This window comes from Cannabis sativa, chromosome 4, assembly GCF_029168945.1.
Source record: "Cannabis sativa cultivar Pink pepper isolate KNU-18-1 chromosome 4, ASM2916894v1, whole genome shotgun sequence".
NCBI lineage: Eukaryota > Viridiplantae > Streptophyta > Magnoliopsida > Rosales > Cannabaceae > Cannabis > Cannabis sativa.
The window spans coordinates 74,029,620-74,045,696 of NC_083604.1; the positions used below are offsets into that span (position 1 = coordinate 74,029,620).

General features: G+C 29.1%; 1 long non-coding RNA gene across 1 annotated transcript; it reads right to left on the reverse strand.

Annotated features, from left to right (window-relative positions):
* Positions 1-7,914: 7,914 nt before the first annotated feature.
* Positions 7,915-10,199, reverse strand: LOC133036562 (uncharacterized). Its single transcript, XR_009687163.1, has 2 exons — positions 9,886-10,199; positions 7,915-8,163 (listed from the first exon to the last, which is right to left on the reverse strand). It is a non-coding gene; the product is annotated as an uncharacterized LOC133036562 (long non-coding RNA).
* Positions 10,200-16,077: the final 5,878 nt, after the last annotated feature.

Here is a 16,077-nt window from a genome sequence, read left to right on the forward strand (position 1 = left end):
TTTTTGAACTTTTCCATACAATGTATATATATATACATATATTCTTTTTTGAAAAAAGTCATTTTTGAACACATTGTATAAAAGCCCCTATGTAATTTTCTCTTTTTAAAACAACTAGGTAACATGAGTAACCTATTGTCTTAAAGAAAAAAAGGATAAAAAACCATGGAAGAAAAACTGGCAATATATATTTATTGGAATGTTTTATAATATTTTACTTTTCTATGAGAGTTTGTCTTGCATACAAAGATCATCACAATTATATCCAATGGTATTTCATTGTGCTTCTCCGGTATAACTAAAAAATTTGATGGTTGGTTTGGTTACACATTAAGTTGTTACAATTATCTTTAATCAACTAAATATAAATAAAAGAAGCAAACTTAAAAAAATTCTATTTCTTAATGTAAATAATAGAATTTTGTACTTTAATTTGAAAGAAGTGAGTACTAGTGTTTAAGTATAAAAGGGACTTGATATGGAGTTGACTGTTTGTGACAGTTGAGATGCAATAAAGAAGAAAAATTTAGTCACAAGATATAAGTCGAGCAACATCAGCTTTCAATTTTCTCAAGAGCATAGTAACATACCAAAAATAAAAATAAAGAAGTGTTTAATTAGATATAAGTGATCTCACTAATTAGTGATAACTTAGATATAATTACATATAGGTTTCATTACAGGCCATCTTTACTCCTAAATTGTCCTCAAGTGTAATGTTCAACTTCTACAACACTACTCTTTTAACAAGTGTTCTACTTTTATAAAATATTAATCTTTTCTTTAAGGTGCTTGTTGCATTAATATTCAGAAATATGTAAGCATGAAATAGAAATAAATTGATTATTGCCCCAATTGACAACCTCTTAATTAATTATATGACTGAAACAAGATATGTATATATTGGGTGCTGTTGATCTACTTTATTTGTTGTCACCTCACCTTAATTCTCAAATTAGTATAATATTGTCTCTTTTAGACCTAAACCCTCACATATTTATTTTTAGGCATATGAATCTTCAATTGCGAGTTTCGTGACTAAGATTTTTCGTTTACATGGCCTTCCACAATCTATAATTTTTGATCAAGATCACATTTCCTTAAGTAATTTTTGAAAACAGTGATTCAAGCTCAAGGGCACTAGTAAAAAGCACGCCTTACCACTCTTAAGCAACACACGAATTACGACCCTCAAATAGATGGCCAAACCGAGATGATTAATTGATGTTTGGAGACTTACTTTCAATCTTTACATATGAGAACCCAAAAAAAAAAAAAAAATGGTCCAAATGGCTTGCTTGGACAGAATTTTAGTACAGTACCTCATACCATTCCTCAATTCAATGCACTCCATTCAAGGCTCTATATGGATGAGAGTCTCGACTATTGACTCTTTATTTGCTAGAATCTCAAGATGCAATCCTTTATGACCTTCACATGCACTTGCCATGATCCCATTTAAAAACATTTTGATGCCACCAAGTGTCACCATGAGGAGTTTAAGGTGGGCGATAAAATCTATCTCAAAATTCGCCCATACCACTAGAAATAAGCGACTTGGTGACCAATGAGAAGCTTTGCTCTGCTCAATTTTATGGATAATTTCCAGATATACAGTGCATTGGTCAAGTTTCCTACAAGCTCAAGTTGCCAGATATATAGTGTCGCTATCCATCTAGTGTTTCATGTCTCCTAATATTGTCGTGTCGTTGGGGATGACCAGTGTTGGAATTTATTTTACCAGGATCTTAAATCTACTCACAAGTATGTTGTTTAAACACCCTAAATATGAACTTTCTAAAACGATAAATTAAACACATATAAAGTTAAGAAAACCTTACATTGATGCAGCGGAATTAATGTCTCCTTCCACTCAGATCTCTAACCCTTGTATCCTTTCTGTAGCAGAGTATAATCAAGATCTGAGCCCGAATGTCCTTCTTCTTCAAGTTCACAGTCTTCCAATCTATGATTGAGTTACTGCTTGATGTGTGTGGGCACTCACTCTTTCACTAGGGTTCGAAATTTATGAAGAGAGAAAAGAGAAGAGGGATTTCGGCCAGGTATAGAAAGTAGGGAAGGCTCAGTTTTTCTGAAGAGAGAAAATTCTGTCAGAAAACTTATGAAAGCATGTGAAAACTTATTATTTGACTGAGCGATCACTTTCTATTTATAGGCAACTACTAGGTTTAGGTTAGAAATTATTTGACATTAAAATAATGAAAATATTAATTTGAAAAACCTCAATTAGTGGCCGGCCATAGTGTGTTAGTGGGCCCCACTTGATTTTGCAGTTTTAACAAATTTTATTTCTATTTTCTCAAAAACGCCAATTTTCTAATTCTAACCTTTTAAATGCCAAAACTAATTATTTAATAACTAAAATAGATTATTAAATAATATTGTCATTTAATTTAATTATTAACTAGACATATAAAGTCCATTAATAAATAAATAAACATAGAAACTCTTTTTTTTTTTACAATTTCACCCCTGTTTAGTGAAAATTCATAAAATTAGACATAGTCTAACTTTAGAATTATAATTGATCAATCACGAATCAATTAATGAGTCTTACAAGCAGAATGTTCTCAACTAGAATGGGGACCATGGATCTATATGCTGAGCTTCCAATAAGTGAACCAAATTTACCAAGTAAATTCCTACTTATTAATTCTTCGTTGAATCCACTCTTAGAACTTAGAATTGCACTCTCAGACTTATATAGAGTATATTGTATGTTCCACGATATCAATACGCTATCTCATTTAACCATTGTTATAATCTTATTGTGATTTAAAGATCCTCTATATAGATGATCTACATCAAGATGGGATTTCTTTACCATTCTCACCCCTCAATGTATTTTGCCCCTTAAAACACTTAGCTACCTGTAAATGGTGTTTAGTGATCTAATAATTAGTCAGTTAAACAAGAGCTCATCCATTTACTTCTATTTGCTAAGCTCGAAGGGAATCATCACTTGACTTCTATACACCAGTAGAAGCTATAGATTCCATATTTATGTTCAGCACTCCCACTCAATCATACTATCATGTTCCCAAAATATACGTATCACCCTGACCTAAAAGTACGCTTAACTAATAAATCAAAGAACATGAATAGTACTCCTGAGTTGAGCCTAAGCATATCAGGATTTAGATTCTTTTAATCTTAAGATCAACTACTGATATTGACTTGGAAAGATATATATAACGGTAGGTTTGTAATATCTTAACTTAGTTGCAATATCGGTCCAGTCCAATGTATACTCCATACATTCGAAACTAGTATACTTTACTAATGTCCTGGAAAGAACATAACACTTACTCCAAGTGTAAGTATACATCATCGCTGATTATCACATTAGCGTAAATCCAATAACACTGATGAAACAGGGACCAAGTCTTTTGATTCATATGATCACAATCACATTCCACTGTGTTGACGATACTGTAATTGTGAATAAACATATGATCTGGATTTAACTGATTTTGTGTGTAAATGTAATAAACATATTTAAACCATTAGCATGTAAATTCATGCAAACATCAATCACTTCAAATTTCTTATATTGATAACTAATCAGATTGTAAAGAGTTTTATTTAGGGCATAAAACCCAACAAACTCCCACTTGCACTAACATAAAACAAACTGTGCAAATAGGTCAATCTGATGTCTTGATCTTAAGATCAAGTGTAGTATATTTGCATCCACCCATACTTCTGGAATCTAGTTCATAAATACACTTATGAAACATCCTTTACTATATACTTAATTCATCAAGGGATACTGAAATCTTTACTGATTTAAGGGTACATCTGAATTAACAGAAGACATATCTCTCATATTTTAAAATATGTAATTGAGATAATACAGTGTAGACTCTTCTTCAGAGATATAACTTTCTTGGATTTCGAATACACAAAGTTATAGTTCTTCTCTGGTAGAGCTTGAATTATTATAGAATAATTCCTCCACCCCCAAAGTAAGCACCTTCTCAAAGATCTCGAAATGAGTTGGTGAGATACAAGGACAACTGATACACAGTTCCTTAATATCTAACATATAGATCACTTTGATAAATCTTTCTTGAATATCTTCTAATGTTCCCTATTTCATTACATCTCAGATAGCTCCCACTCAACAGCAGATGTCTGGTTAAATATACTTTTAACCTCTTATTGTTTGGAGAGTTATCTAGTTGTGACTTTTGTGTTAGTCTGAAACTTTAAGTTAAGACTAAGTCATCAACATAGCAGACTAGTATTTGAAGTGAAAAATACATGCCAGAGATTAAGTAATCAAAATTAAGATACCATAAATTTTTATGAGGATTAAGAATTCTCGGTTCAAGTCATTCGAATAGACTGAACTAGAGTTCTTTATCTTATTCTCATAATTCTGATAAGCTATTCCTATCCATGTGAATGGTTAGATTTGCTTTTCAGTAATGTTCTTAAGTATCTATCACAAATATCAACCTGATGAAGATGGGTATAGAACTTTAAAATTCTCCCACTCAATTAAGGTAGTGTGAAACTTTTCCAAAGAACTTTCATGGGTATCAAACTTTTACTTACAACAGTAAAATCGAAATGGAACATACAAACAAGATCAAAAATTTATATTGACAATAGCTAACTCATTATATTACTTCCATGTTTAAAGAAAATATGTGTCACATAGGGAATTGTGGAATAGACTCCACCCCTAAGAATATACATATAGGGACTTGTGGATAACCTCCACCCCTAAGTATATAGAGATTATGATCCACCCCTAAAGGTTGTAAAGATCATTATTCTCTAAGTGTTATAGAGTTTATGTGGAGTTGAATACTATCCAGAGTTCATTAGATATAAAAGATCGTTGAACTGCATAGTTTTCTTAACTTTTCTCCACCCCTATCAGATCAAAAGATCCTTTTATTAAACAAATTCTTAATAATTGTATTGGAATGAACAATTATCAATAAACATAGAAATAATTTCTAGTGTTTATTTAATATAACTCTATGAAGAGTTGTAAATATTATAGAATTTGCATCAATAATAAAAACACTTACACATACAAACATATAAATATAATGTGATAATAGTTGATGAAGATAAAATAAATGAAGCTCATTCTCATAGATTGCAATTGTTGAATTCGAAAAAGAAACTTTATTAATAAAAAAAATGTTGCAACAATATGAGAAAAACAGGGATAAATATCCCTGACTAAAATTTGAAATCCAAATTGTCTTTAAACTAAAACAATTAATTCAAAAATAAATTGAAGAGGTTCATCTTCATCTGGACGATTTCACCCTTTGGTCCAGCTTTCTGATCCAACTCATCTGAGTTCACGTAGCTTGGCCTATAAGAAGAAGAAAACAAATAAACAAAGTTAGTCCAGAATCATAAATCCAATTGGATAATAATTCACTAAAACTCTTAAAGTTTATAAATAGAAATACCTTGTTTCTTTGCAAGAAGTTTAGGACATTGGAGTTTCCAATGACCTTTTTCATTGCAGTAGAAACACTTTCCCTTAAGTGTAGCATCACCAAAAGGAGCAGCCTTTTTATTCTTCATGGCTTTTGTTCGTTTCTTGGTGTTCTTCCACTTCTTCTTCGATTTGGGCTTCGAAGCAGAGGCAACATTTGCTTCAGGTTTGTTCGTCCCATTACCATTTCCAGGATTATGAGGTTTATTCCCTTTCTTCTTGGGTCCTCCAATCAAATTTTCATAAGTTTGAAGGTCATTGACTAATTCATGAAAGTCAATTTCCTTCTTATTCATGACATAATTTGAAGTGTATGGTAGAAATGCTGGAGTCAGGCTATTCAAGATAAGACTTACTTGAGTAGCACTGTCCATTTCAGCACCATGATCCTGGGCTTCTTGGAAATAACTCGACATGAGGAGAACATGGTCACGCACGTTTTGATGAGGTTCCATCCGTGCATTAATGTACTTCTTAGTCGCGTCAAATCGTGACTGAAGTGATGCCTTACCGAATAGCTCATTTAACTTCGTCATAACTTCAGCAGCCTTCTCGGTTTTAGAAAACTGAGTTTTGAGGGTGTCAACCATGCTAGAAAGCATAAAGTATAGAGCTTTGTCATTTGCTTTCTGCCAACGCTCATACTTTTCTTTCACAGCTTTGGATGCATTGTCCCCAGGCACTTCAGGTGACGGCTCAGTTAAAACAAACAAGGCACTTTCTCCTATGAGAGCAATATTAATGTTCTCATTCCACTTTGTAAAGTTAGATCCATTCAGCTTATTTTCAGTCAACAGTGATAACATGGGATTCATTTTGATAATACAGGATACTACAAAATAATAGAAATCAACAAATAGAAATTAATAATGGTTTAACACAAAATCAATTCAGAAATTATAAGCACATAGCAAGTAGGAATGATATGAGAAAATACTTAAAAAATTCAATCCTAAATAATTTCCAAGGTTTTTAACAAGGCGATATCGGTTGTCTGTTTAGGCGAGAGTCAAAGCTACCATCCATTGAATAGAGTTGTCAGCTCATCTAAAATGTTAAACATTCTAGCAACCTTTTATTCGATCAAGATTGGAATCCAGCGTTGTCCCGTTTAGGCGAGAGTCAAGGCTATTCTATCTTATGAGCTACTACCATTGTTTCGCAATTTGCAAGTCAAATATGGTCGCCACCATTAGGGTGATCTATACCATATAAAACACTTACAAACTACTTATCTTTCGAGATTAAACGGTGCGAAATTGCTAATGAACGTTCCTCTATTAGGGAGAATTACTCACTAAAACAAACGCGATGTAAAACCCACAATGGAGATCGAATATCTTAATAATAATAAAGCTCATTCTTTAAAATGTATTTTCTTTATTATTCTAATAAATAAATTCTCATTAAATTCGAAATTTAGAATTGAAATTCAAAAATAAGAATTTAATATAACGTTTATAAAATTATACTTAGATGGTGATTGAAATAAAATTAATTATTTCCATCTTAGTAATAATCTTAAATATAAATATAAAGGAAATTAATTTAAGTTAAATTAAATTAGATTAATTAGCAACTTAAAAATTTCCTTGAGAATATATTTATTGTATTCGAAAAATTAAAGTATAAAAATTATACAAATTTCGAAAATAATAAATTCATAGAAAAATACTTCAAGCAAAAATATCACATATCTAGATTTTCTTTTGACTAATTAATTCAATTTCTAATAATATATATTTTAATTCATTTATTTTAAATTAATCAATTAAATGAAAAAATCATTGATTTAAGTTGGCCCAAGAATTAATTAAAATAAATAATTAATTTACAACTCAATCTATTTTTCAAGATAAATTCAAAAATATTGCATAAATAAAATGCAATTTTTCGAAATTGATTAATAAAATAAAGAAAAATATATATATATATTTTGAAAATTATTTAAATTTAAGTTGAAAAATTAAGGGCCAGTTTGGTTGGAGGTAATGAAAGCAATGGAATAGGAATAGGAATAAGAATAGGAATGGTAATGGAATGGAATAAGAATAGGAATAGGATTAGGTTGTTTGGTTAGATTTATGGAATCAATAATTGAATACAATTCTTATGTTTGGTTGACTATATAATTGAATGGAATGGAATAAATTAATTTTGAACAAAAATACTATTATTTTTAAAACATAATTAAAAAATTAAATTAAATATATTCAACTTATATATATATTTTTTTTTAAAAAAAAATTGATTTATATTTTTTTTAAAAAAAAACTAATATGTATAAAAAAAAATTAATATTTATTTAAAAAATTTGATATATATAAATTTATATTTATTGAATTTACTATAAAATATTACTTTTTTAAAAAAAACCTAACTTATATTTTTTTAAAAAAACTATATAATCACATAAAAACTTGTTCAAAAGTATAAGTATTCATGTCCAATACCCATATTTATGCTCAAAATAATTGTGTGCAAAATTATGAGCATAACACATTACACTAGATATACTACTGAATGTCAAAGGCAATATATATTGTCCTGCAAATTATTTTAGACCAAAGTGAATAACCATGATCTTTCTAACTCTTTCCCGAGCTGTGTACTAAAGAGAGCCATCAATCAGAAGTCTCACCCATTCATCCTTCTCATCATCTGGGACACTGAAAAAGTAAGAAACCAGAGCATTATCTTGCATAATCATGCGAGCTACCTTATGACATTACTTTGTTGGTGTTCATCTTCTTAGGCAAATCTAACATCAAATTATCATTCAAGTCAAACCTCACACACAGCTCTACGATTTTGATTTTTCATACATTAGTAACGTAGTCCATTTGACATTCTAAAATACACAATAAAGTCCTAAAAAGCGAATCGAAGAACAAAAGTTCACTTGAAACAAAATAGATACATAAGTAAATCAAAGTAATTAACAAAGTATTGACATAAGATAAGATACCATTAGATCAATCTACTGAAATATTATAAAGGAACCAATATCAGTCAATCAAATTCTAAATCATGTATGAAGATTAAAAAAAGACACAAAAAGGAGGAAGCGAAAAATTATAGCCCATCAATTTCATTAGTTAATGTAATCAGTACATAAGCCAGCGTCCAAGACAACAACCTTTCACAAACTTATTTCTTCTCTTGAAGACAAAGGCAATAAATTAAGAAGAAAAATGAAACCCATATGACTAGTTTCTGTGTTTCTTAAAAATGGCTTTCAACATCCAGTATTGTGTTTGTTACTCTAAATTATTGAGCCTATTCCTGTGCTAAAATGATGCCAATTTTTTTTTTATATTTCTCATGTAACTAAAAATGGGGGTGAGGAGACGTCCATAATCAGCAGGGAGTCCATTGTCCAATACTCCAATCCAAGGACATAACTTACAGCTTTTTACATACAAAATAGTAACAGATAAATCTCTTTTTCACAAAATAACCATAATAATAATGTATGTCAAAGCAATCCCACTACAGAATTAGTACAATTCTTTCTTATCTTTTGTTCTGGAAAATAAAGAGTCTCTTAGTTTAATTTACACAAAAATCTCTCAATACAATATGGTAAATCTAGAAACATAAATCTTAGTTTAATCAGACTAGTTTAGTAAAACACAAGAGTAATCCCAAATGAGATTGTGCAGATCATAATTTCAAACAGCGCCAAGAATCATCACCATCATCATTATCATCATAGTTTACATGATTAACATTATACAAGAGAGCTTCATATGTAATAAACATTTCAACAAACAACTAGACTGCATTTTAGTTTAGGTATAATATGACACAATACACTATACACATTCTTTATCATAAATTTTGGAAAAAGTTTCCTTAAGTTGTCACTTTCTAAAATCATAAGTCCTATAGCCACTAAATAAAGTTCTGAATTCATTATAATCATCACTATGATTCTACCATTTTTTCCAAATGCTCTCTCTGCTATGTCTAAATAACTTTTATTGTTGGATCAGTATCCATACATGTCTTGAGTAAAATTCCAGTGTAGAAATTAATAAGAGAATTCCTATAATATATATTAATTTGTTGTTGTTTATGTATTTAAATGCAGAGCAGTGAAGCTCACATTTCGTAACACAGCTACATTTTTTGGGGTCCATGTCACCTCATCACCTCTAGATCTCTCCTATTCTCAACTCACAGTTGCCACTGGAACCGTACGGACAATTACTAGATTCGAATTTACTAGACTAGTCAAAACTAGATTACAACATAAAACAATGGCGGTACCACCAAACCAGAGAATGGAGAGAGAGAGAGAGAGAGCGAGAGAGAGAGAGAGAGAGAGAGAGAGAGAGAGAGAGAGAGAGAGAGAGAGAGAGAGAGAGAGAGAGAGAGAGAATTACCTCTGGCAACGCTACCAGACTAGCAAGGATCCCGGCACTTGCAGCGGCGTGAGCCTCCTGGCACTTGCAGCGGCGTGAGCCTGATCGATGGAAGAAGAAGAAGGAGACGGTCACAGTGGTATCAATGGCACGTTAATTTTCAGGTAGGGTGAGGGTTTGTTGGGCTTGGCCCATGGCTAGAGTAGAAGAGAGATTGGAATAGAATTATAATTCCACCGAATAACAAATGGAATAGCAATTCCATTAGTTTGGGAGAATACCATTACTATGGAATTCTTTTCCAAAATTGTTATTTTTCAACCAAACAAAATAATCAGGCCTATTAGTATTCCATTCTATTCCTTTCTGGCCCATTACCATCAACCAAACGGGCCCTAAATTTCAACCTAAAAATAATTTTCTATTTAATTAAGTGTCATGAAAAATAAATATTTAAGTATCATGATGAAAATCAACTTAGATATTTAAATTTTTCAAGTTAATTAAATGTATTAAATTCAAGAAATAAATAATTAAGTGTAGAGAAGGCTTAATTATTAATTTCTAGTTTAATACTAGGAAAAATATACTTAAATAAAATTGTACCAAAATTAATTATTTAAATAATTAACCTCACAATTTATAATATTTTCCTATTTAAATATTAGAAATAATAAGTAGTCTAGAAATAACTATCTAGAAAATATCTTATTTGACTAAGTATCTTTTCAACCAAAATTTGAAAAACTATCTAATTCAAGTTATATAGAAAAAATCTAAAACTTAAATAATTTCAAATTTAGATTTAATTAAATATCAAAAATTAAGTTATAATTACTTAATTTGAAGATATTTTTTTTTAAGTTAATATTCGAAAATATATTAACCTAAAAAATATCTAAAATATTCCATTTTAAGTTAATATTCGAAAAGATATTAACTTAAAAAAATATCTTAAGAATTTTTAATAACTAATGCCTAGGATTCCTCAACTGAATTTAAAAATAAAATATTCAAATTTAAGTTAGATAAGAAAAATCAGTTGATACAACTAATTTATAACTTAAATAGGAATATTTAATTAAATAAGCTCCAGAAAGAATCTAGTTAGTTAAAATTCTATATTTAATTAAATACAAGAAAAATACAAATAGTTTGTCTAGAAATAATATCTAAAACTAAAACTGTTTTTCTTAAAATTAACTTTAAAATATTAAAATGAAAATAAATTTTCATATATTTTAAAAGTTAATTATGTTGCTAATTCAATTTTATTAGGTCAAACTAATATAATTAACCTAGTACAGTTATTCAAATCAGGCAAATGGGCCTTCACAATTGGGGTAGTTCATGTGAGGGGGTGCTGGGTTCAGTATGTCGTACCCACTTCTATGGCTTCAAACTCTCACACAAGGCCCAAAAGAGAGGAATTTAACCTTAAAATAAATAAATATTGTTAATCGAATAGGTCCAATAACTAAATGGACCTAAATAAAATCTATCATGATGTGACATTTTATTTAGTAACAACCTATATGCATCTATATAATAAAATAAACACATAGGCTCACAAAGGTACACACTTGGATGGATCCTATCATGTTTCTAGGTCATACACAGATGAAAGAAGATTGTAAAATTTACCTGTTACAAATTATTAACTTGACCAAGGGAGCCATGAGTTAAAATCAGATCATTGGATCTGTCAACAAGTTAACCATGACTATTTGCAATCAAGTAATAATAGGTTTTGAAAACTTACACATAAGCTAAAACCATATACTCCTGCAACAAGGTTAGCTGGATAGTTGGAAGTAGGATTTATTTCATTTTAAATAAATAAATTTCAAAATTAATTAAATAAAAATAAAAATATTTAATTTTGAAAAATAAAATAAATATTTAATTTTCGAAAAATTAAAAAAAAATAAATTTCAAAATTTTTTAAAAATAAATATTTAAAATTAAACCTACAATTTTGAAAAATTAGGTTTCAACTAACCTAAATATCATTTCAAAATTTGCTAACTACTTTTAAAAATTAAATGTTATTTTATAAATAAAAATTAGAAAAGATAAATTAAATATCTTTTTCAGATTTTAAATTTAATTCAAATAAATAAAATAAAAAAATTTAAAGGTTAGCAAAATATCTTACATCTATTTAAAATTACATGATTATAGTTATCTTATTTTAAATTTAAATAAGGTCAAAATATTTAAAAAATTTAATTTTAAAAAAAATTTAATATCTGACCTTAAATTTCAAAATAAGATAAGATATAATCAAATTTAAAAATAAGATAAATAATTAAGCAAAAAGATAGATATTTACTAATTTCAAATTCAAATTACAATTCTATTTTCTCAAAAACGGCAATTTTCCAATTCTAACCTTTTAAATGCCAAAACTAATTATTTAATAACTAAAATAGATTATTAAATAATATTGTCATTTAATTTAATTATTAACTAGACATATAAAGTCCATTAATAAATAAATAAACATAGAAACTCTTTTTTTTTTACAATTTCACCCCTGCTTAGTGAAAATTCATAAAATTAGACATAGTCTAACTTTAGAATTATAATTGATCAATCACGAATCAATTAATGAGTCTTACAAGAAGAATGTTCTCAACTAGAATGAGGACCATGGATCTATATGCTGAGCTTCTAATAAGTGAACCAAATTTACCAAGTAAATTCCTACTTATTAATTCTTCGTTGAATCCACTCTTAGAACTTAGAATTGCACTCTCAGACTTATATAGAGTATATTGTATGTTCCACGATATCAATACGCTATCTCATTTAACCATTGTTATAATCTTATTGTGATTTAAAGATCCTCTATATAGATGATCTACATCAAGATGGGATTTCTTTACCGTTCTCACCCCTCAATGTATTTTGCCCCTTAAAACACTTAGCTACCTGTAAATGGTGTTTAGTGATCTAATAATTAGTCAGTTAAACAAGAGCTCATCCATTTACTTCTATTTGCTAAGCTCGAAGGTAATCATCACTTGACTTCTATACACCAGTAGAAGCTATAGATTCCATATTTATGTTCAGCACTCCCACTCAATCATACTATCATGTTCCCAAAATATACGTATCACCCTGACCTAAAAGTAGGCTTAACTAATAAATCAAAGAACATGAATAGTACTCCTGAGTTGAGCCTAAGCATATCAGGATTTAGATTCTTTTAATCTTAAGATCAACTACTGATATTGACTTGGAAAGATATATATGACGGTAAGTTTGTAATATCTTTACTTAGTTGCAATATCGGTCCAGTCCAATGTATACTCCATACATTCGAAACTAGTATACTTTACTAATGTCCTGGAAAGAACATAACACTTACTCCAAGTGTAAGTATACATCATCGCTGATTATCACATTAGTGTAAATCCAATAGCATTGATGAAACAGGGACCAAGTCTTTTGATTCATATGATCACAATCACATTCCACTGTGTTGACGATACTGTAATTGTGAATAAACATATGATCTGGATTTAACTGATTTTGTGTGTAAATGTAATAAACATATTTAAACCATTAGCATGTAAATTCATGCAAACATCAATCACTTCAAATTTCTTATATTGATAACTAATCAGATTGTAAAGAGTTTTATTTAGGGCATAAAACCCAACAACCATGTCTCACAACCTCTTCTACCCCAACTTACAGGCAATCGAGTTGGAATTGTGAGTTAAACTTAAAAGTGTGCTCCAAACATAGACAAAAAATCATAGACTTTATTACTACAAGAATCCTCATTATATGGAATACTTTATCAAATTTTGAGGCACATTCGATGATTTCCACACATCAATGAACAATTTCCTTCCTTCCACATTGAGGACAAGGTTAAAGTTATTACGGGTAATAATTAACCTACACGGGCAAGGTTGTTTCAATTAATTTGGGAGCTTTGTGCAAAAATCATTAATTTGTCTCTTTTTTTTTTATAAAAAAATATATTTTATTGTATATAATTGTAAAAATTTTAAATATGTAACTTTTATAAAATAAATTAGATACTTTTTTGAAAAAAAATATATTTCAATATATAAAATATTTTATTTTATTTGTTAAAAAATTAGGGTTTCTTCCAAAAAAATAAAACAAAAAAAAAAAAAGTATTTACACCTAAGTGGGAGCCAAGGGCATAGGTCCTCTTAGCCCCACCCTTCAATTGTCAATGTTTTTTAATTTCTCGAGTTGCAAAAGATCTTCCTCCATTCACATCCAAATTAATTCATTTAGCTCAAATCGGTAATACTTAGAAAGTATCAAGCAATATGTACATAAAGTATCTTTTTAAATGTGGTTGCAGATAATGGTAACTTAACCACAAAGCTGGAATAATATTACTTTCTCTCTCGGATAAGTTCTATTTATCGTTCTATTTCTTTATATTTAACTTTGAATGCAAGTCTACTGAGTAATTTACCATTGACTAATTGTTTCCAAATTTAAATGTTGACATGAGTTTTGAGCATTATTAAAAGTGTGCTAAGCAAATAAAGTCCAATAATCATCATTGGACAGTGTTTGTAGGTGATAACTTGTGGCATTATTGATTTTTAACGATACAACTTCACATTTAGTACTCATTATAATTTTACTTTTCTAAGTTCCCGACTTAAAACAACTTTTAATACAATCTCATCTTTTATAATTTTCATTCCATACATCATCTGAGACAAAAAAAAAAATTACTGTCCAAAAAACAATTGTATTCAAGACAAATTTTTAACTGAATTGACAATGCTATCAAAAAGTATCCTTATTACATTAAATTCATCAAACTAGTTAGATACATCAATCCATGGTATGATATCGAAATAATGTTTCACCTACTATGAGAAGGAAATTAATTTTATACTCTATAAATTTGAAATTAGCCACCTAATAATATAATTCTTGGCAAAAACTATAAATTTGGCTTTTAAAAAAAATCTTATATGTTTATGTATAATTGTAAAAAATCTAAAATATATAATTTTTATCAAATAAATTAGATCTTCTTCAAAAATATATGTATTTTTGTTTTTTTTTTTTAAAAAAAAAAAATTAGGCATTTTTCTAAAAGAAAGATTTTACACCTAAATAAGAGCCTAAGGCGTATGCCGAGTTACAATTAATTTATATTAGAGTATCTCCATTGGAGAACTATAAAAGTAGTATATTGCTATATTTTATTGCATTTTTTTTTAAAAAAAAATCTCAGTTAGTAGTGTCTAAAAGGTGTGTGCTAAATTTGACACATGCTAAAAGTTTAGCTAAATTTAACATAAATTATAGTTTGTGCCTAATTTACACTATTATAAATGTTAATTTTTTTTGAGAGAGTGAGTCAATGTTCTCACATGAAGTCACTAGCACACACCGAAGAAAAATCTTGATTCAAAGTCCTATTAAAAGTTCCTTGGTTATTGTCTTTCTCAAGTGTGTGTGAATATGTGGATTGAAAGAAGTTGTTTCATCTTTTTATTAAGTATGACTCATTGTGAAGCTGAATGAATTGATTCTTTGCTCAAATGATCATTGCTCACTTGTTAATTGATTAGGCCACTCATTGTGATTCCTCTTTACAAGTTGAACATGTTAATTCGAGATATATCATTTGGTATGTTTTTTTATTGAAATAAAAATAAATCTCATTTGAAGCATCATTCGTAATATCGTGGTGATTTGATTGTTTTGCTTGGTAAATCTCTCATTTGTTTATATCTAATATCCATATGTTATAGGTCATGTTGTGAGATGGTTTGACTTTTTTCTTTGATGTTGTGATAGATACTTTGACATTTCTTTGCAATGAGGAGTCTTTGTTGCATTTTCTGTCGCCATTCAGAGGGAGCTCTTTGATAAACTTTTAATTTTCTTAGGGGGAGCAATTGGTTTAGGACCATATTATTATTGGCGTAGATTATGCTCAATGAAGGGGGAGAAATTATACTTATCCTTTGTGTAAATGGTTGCAATTGTTGTTTGGTTGTTTAAAGTGTTTGTTTTTCTGTTTGTTTAGACTTTGTTATATTTTGATGGTTGTTTTCTTTTGCACTGGTATTGTTGTCATTGACCATAATTTGTCAAGGGGAGATTGTAAGAACCAATATTTTCTGTAGTGACAAATTATGTCTAGTTGCATCTGGGATTCGTAGTGTTTTGTCAAGAGTTCGTACT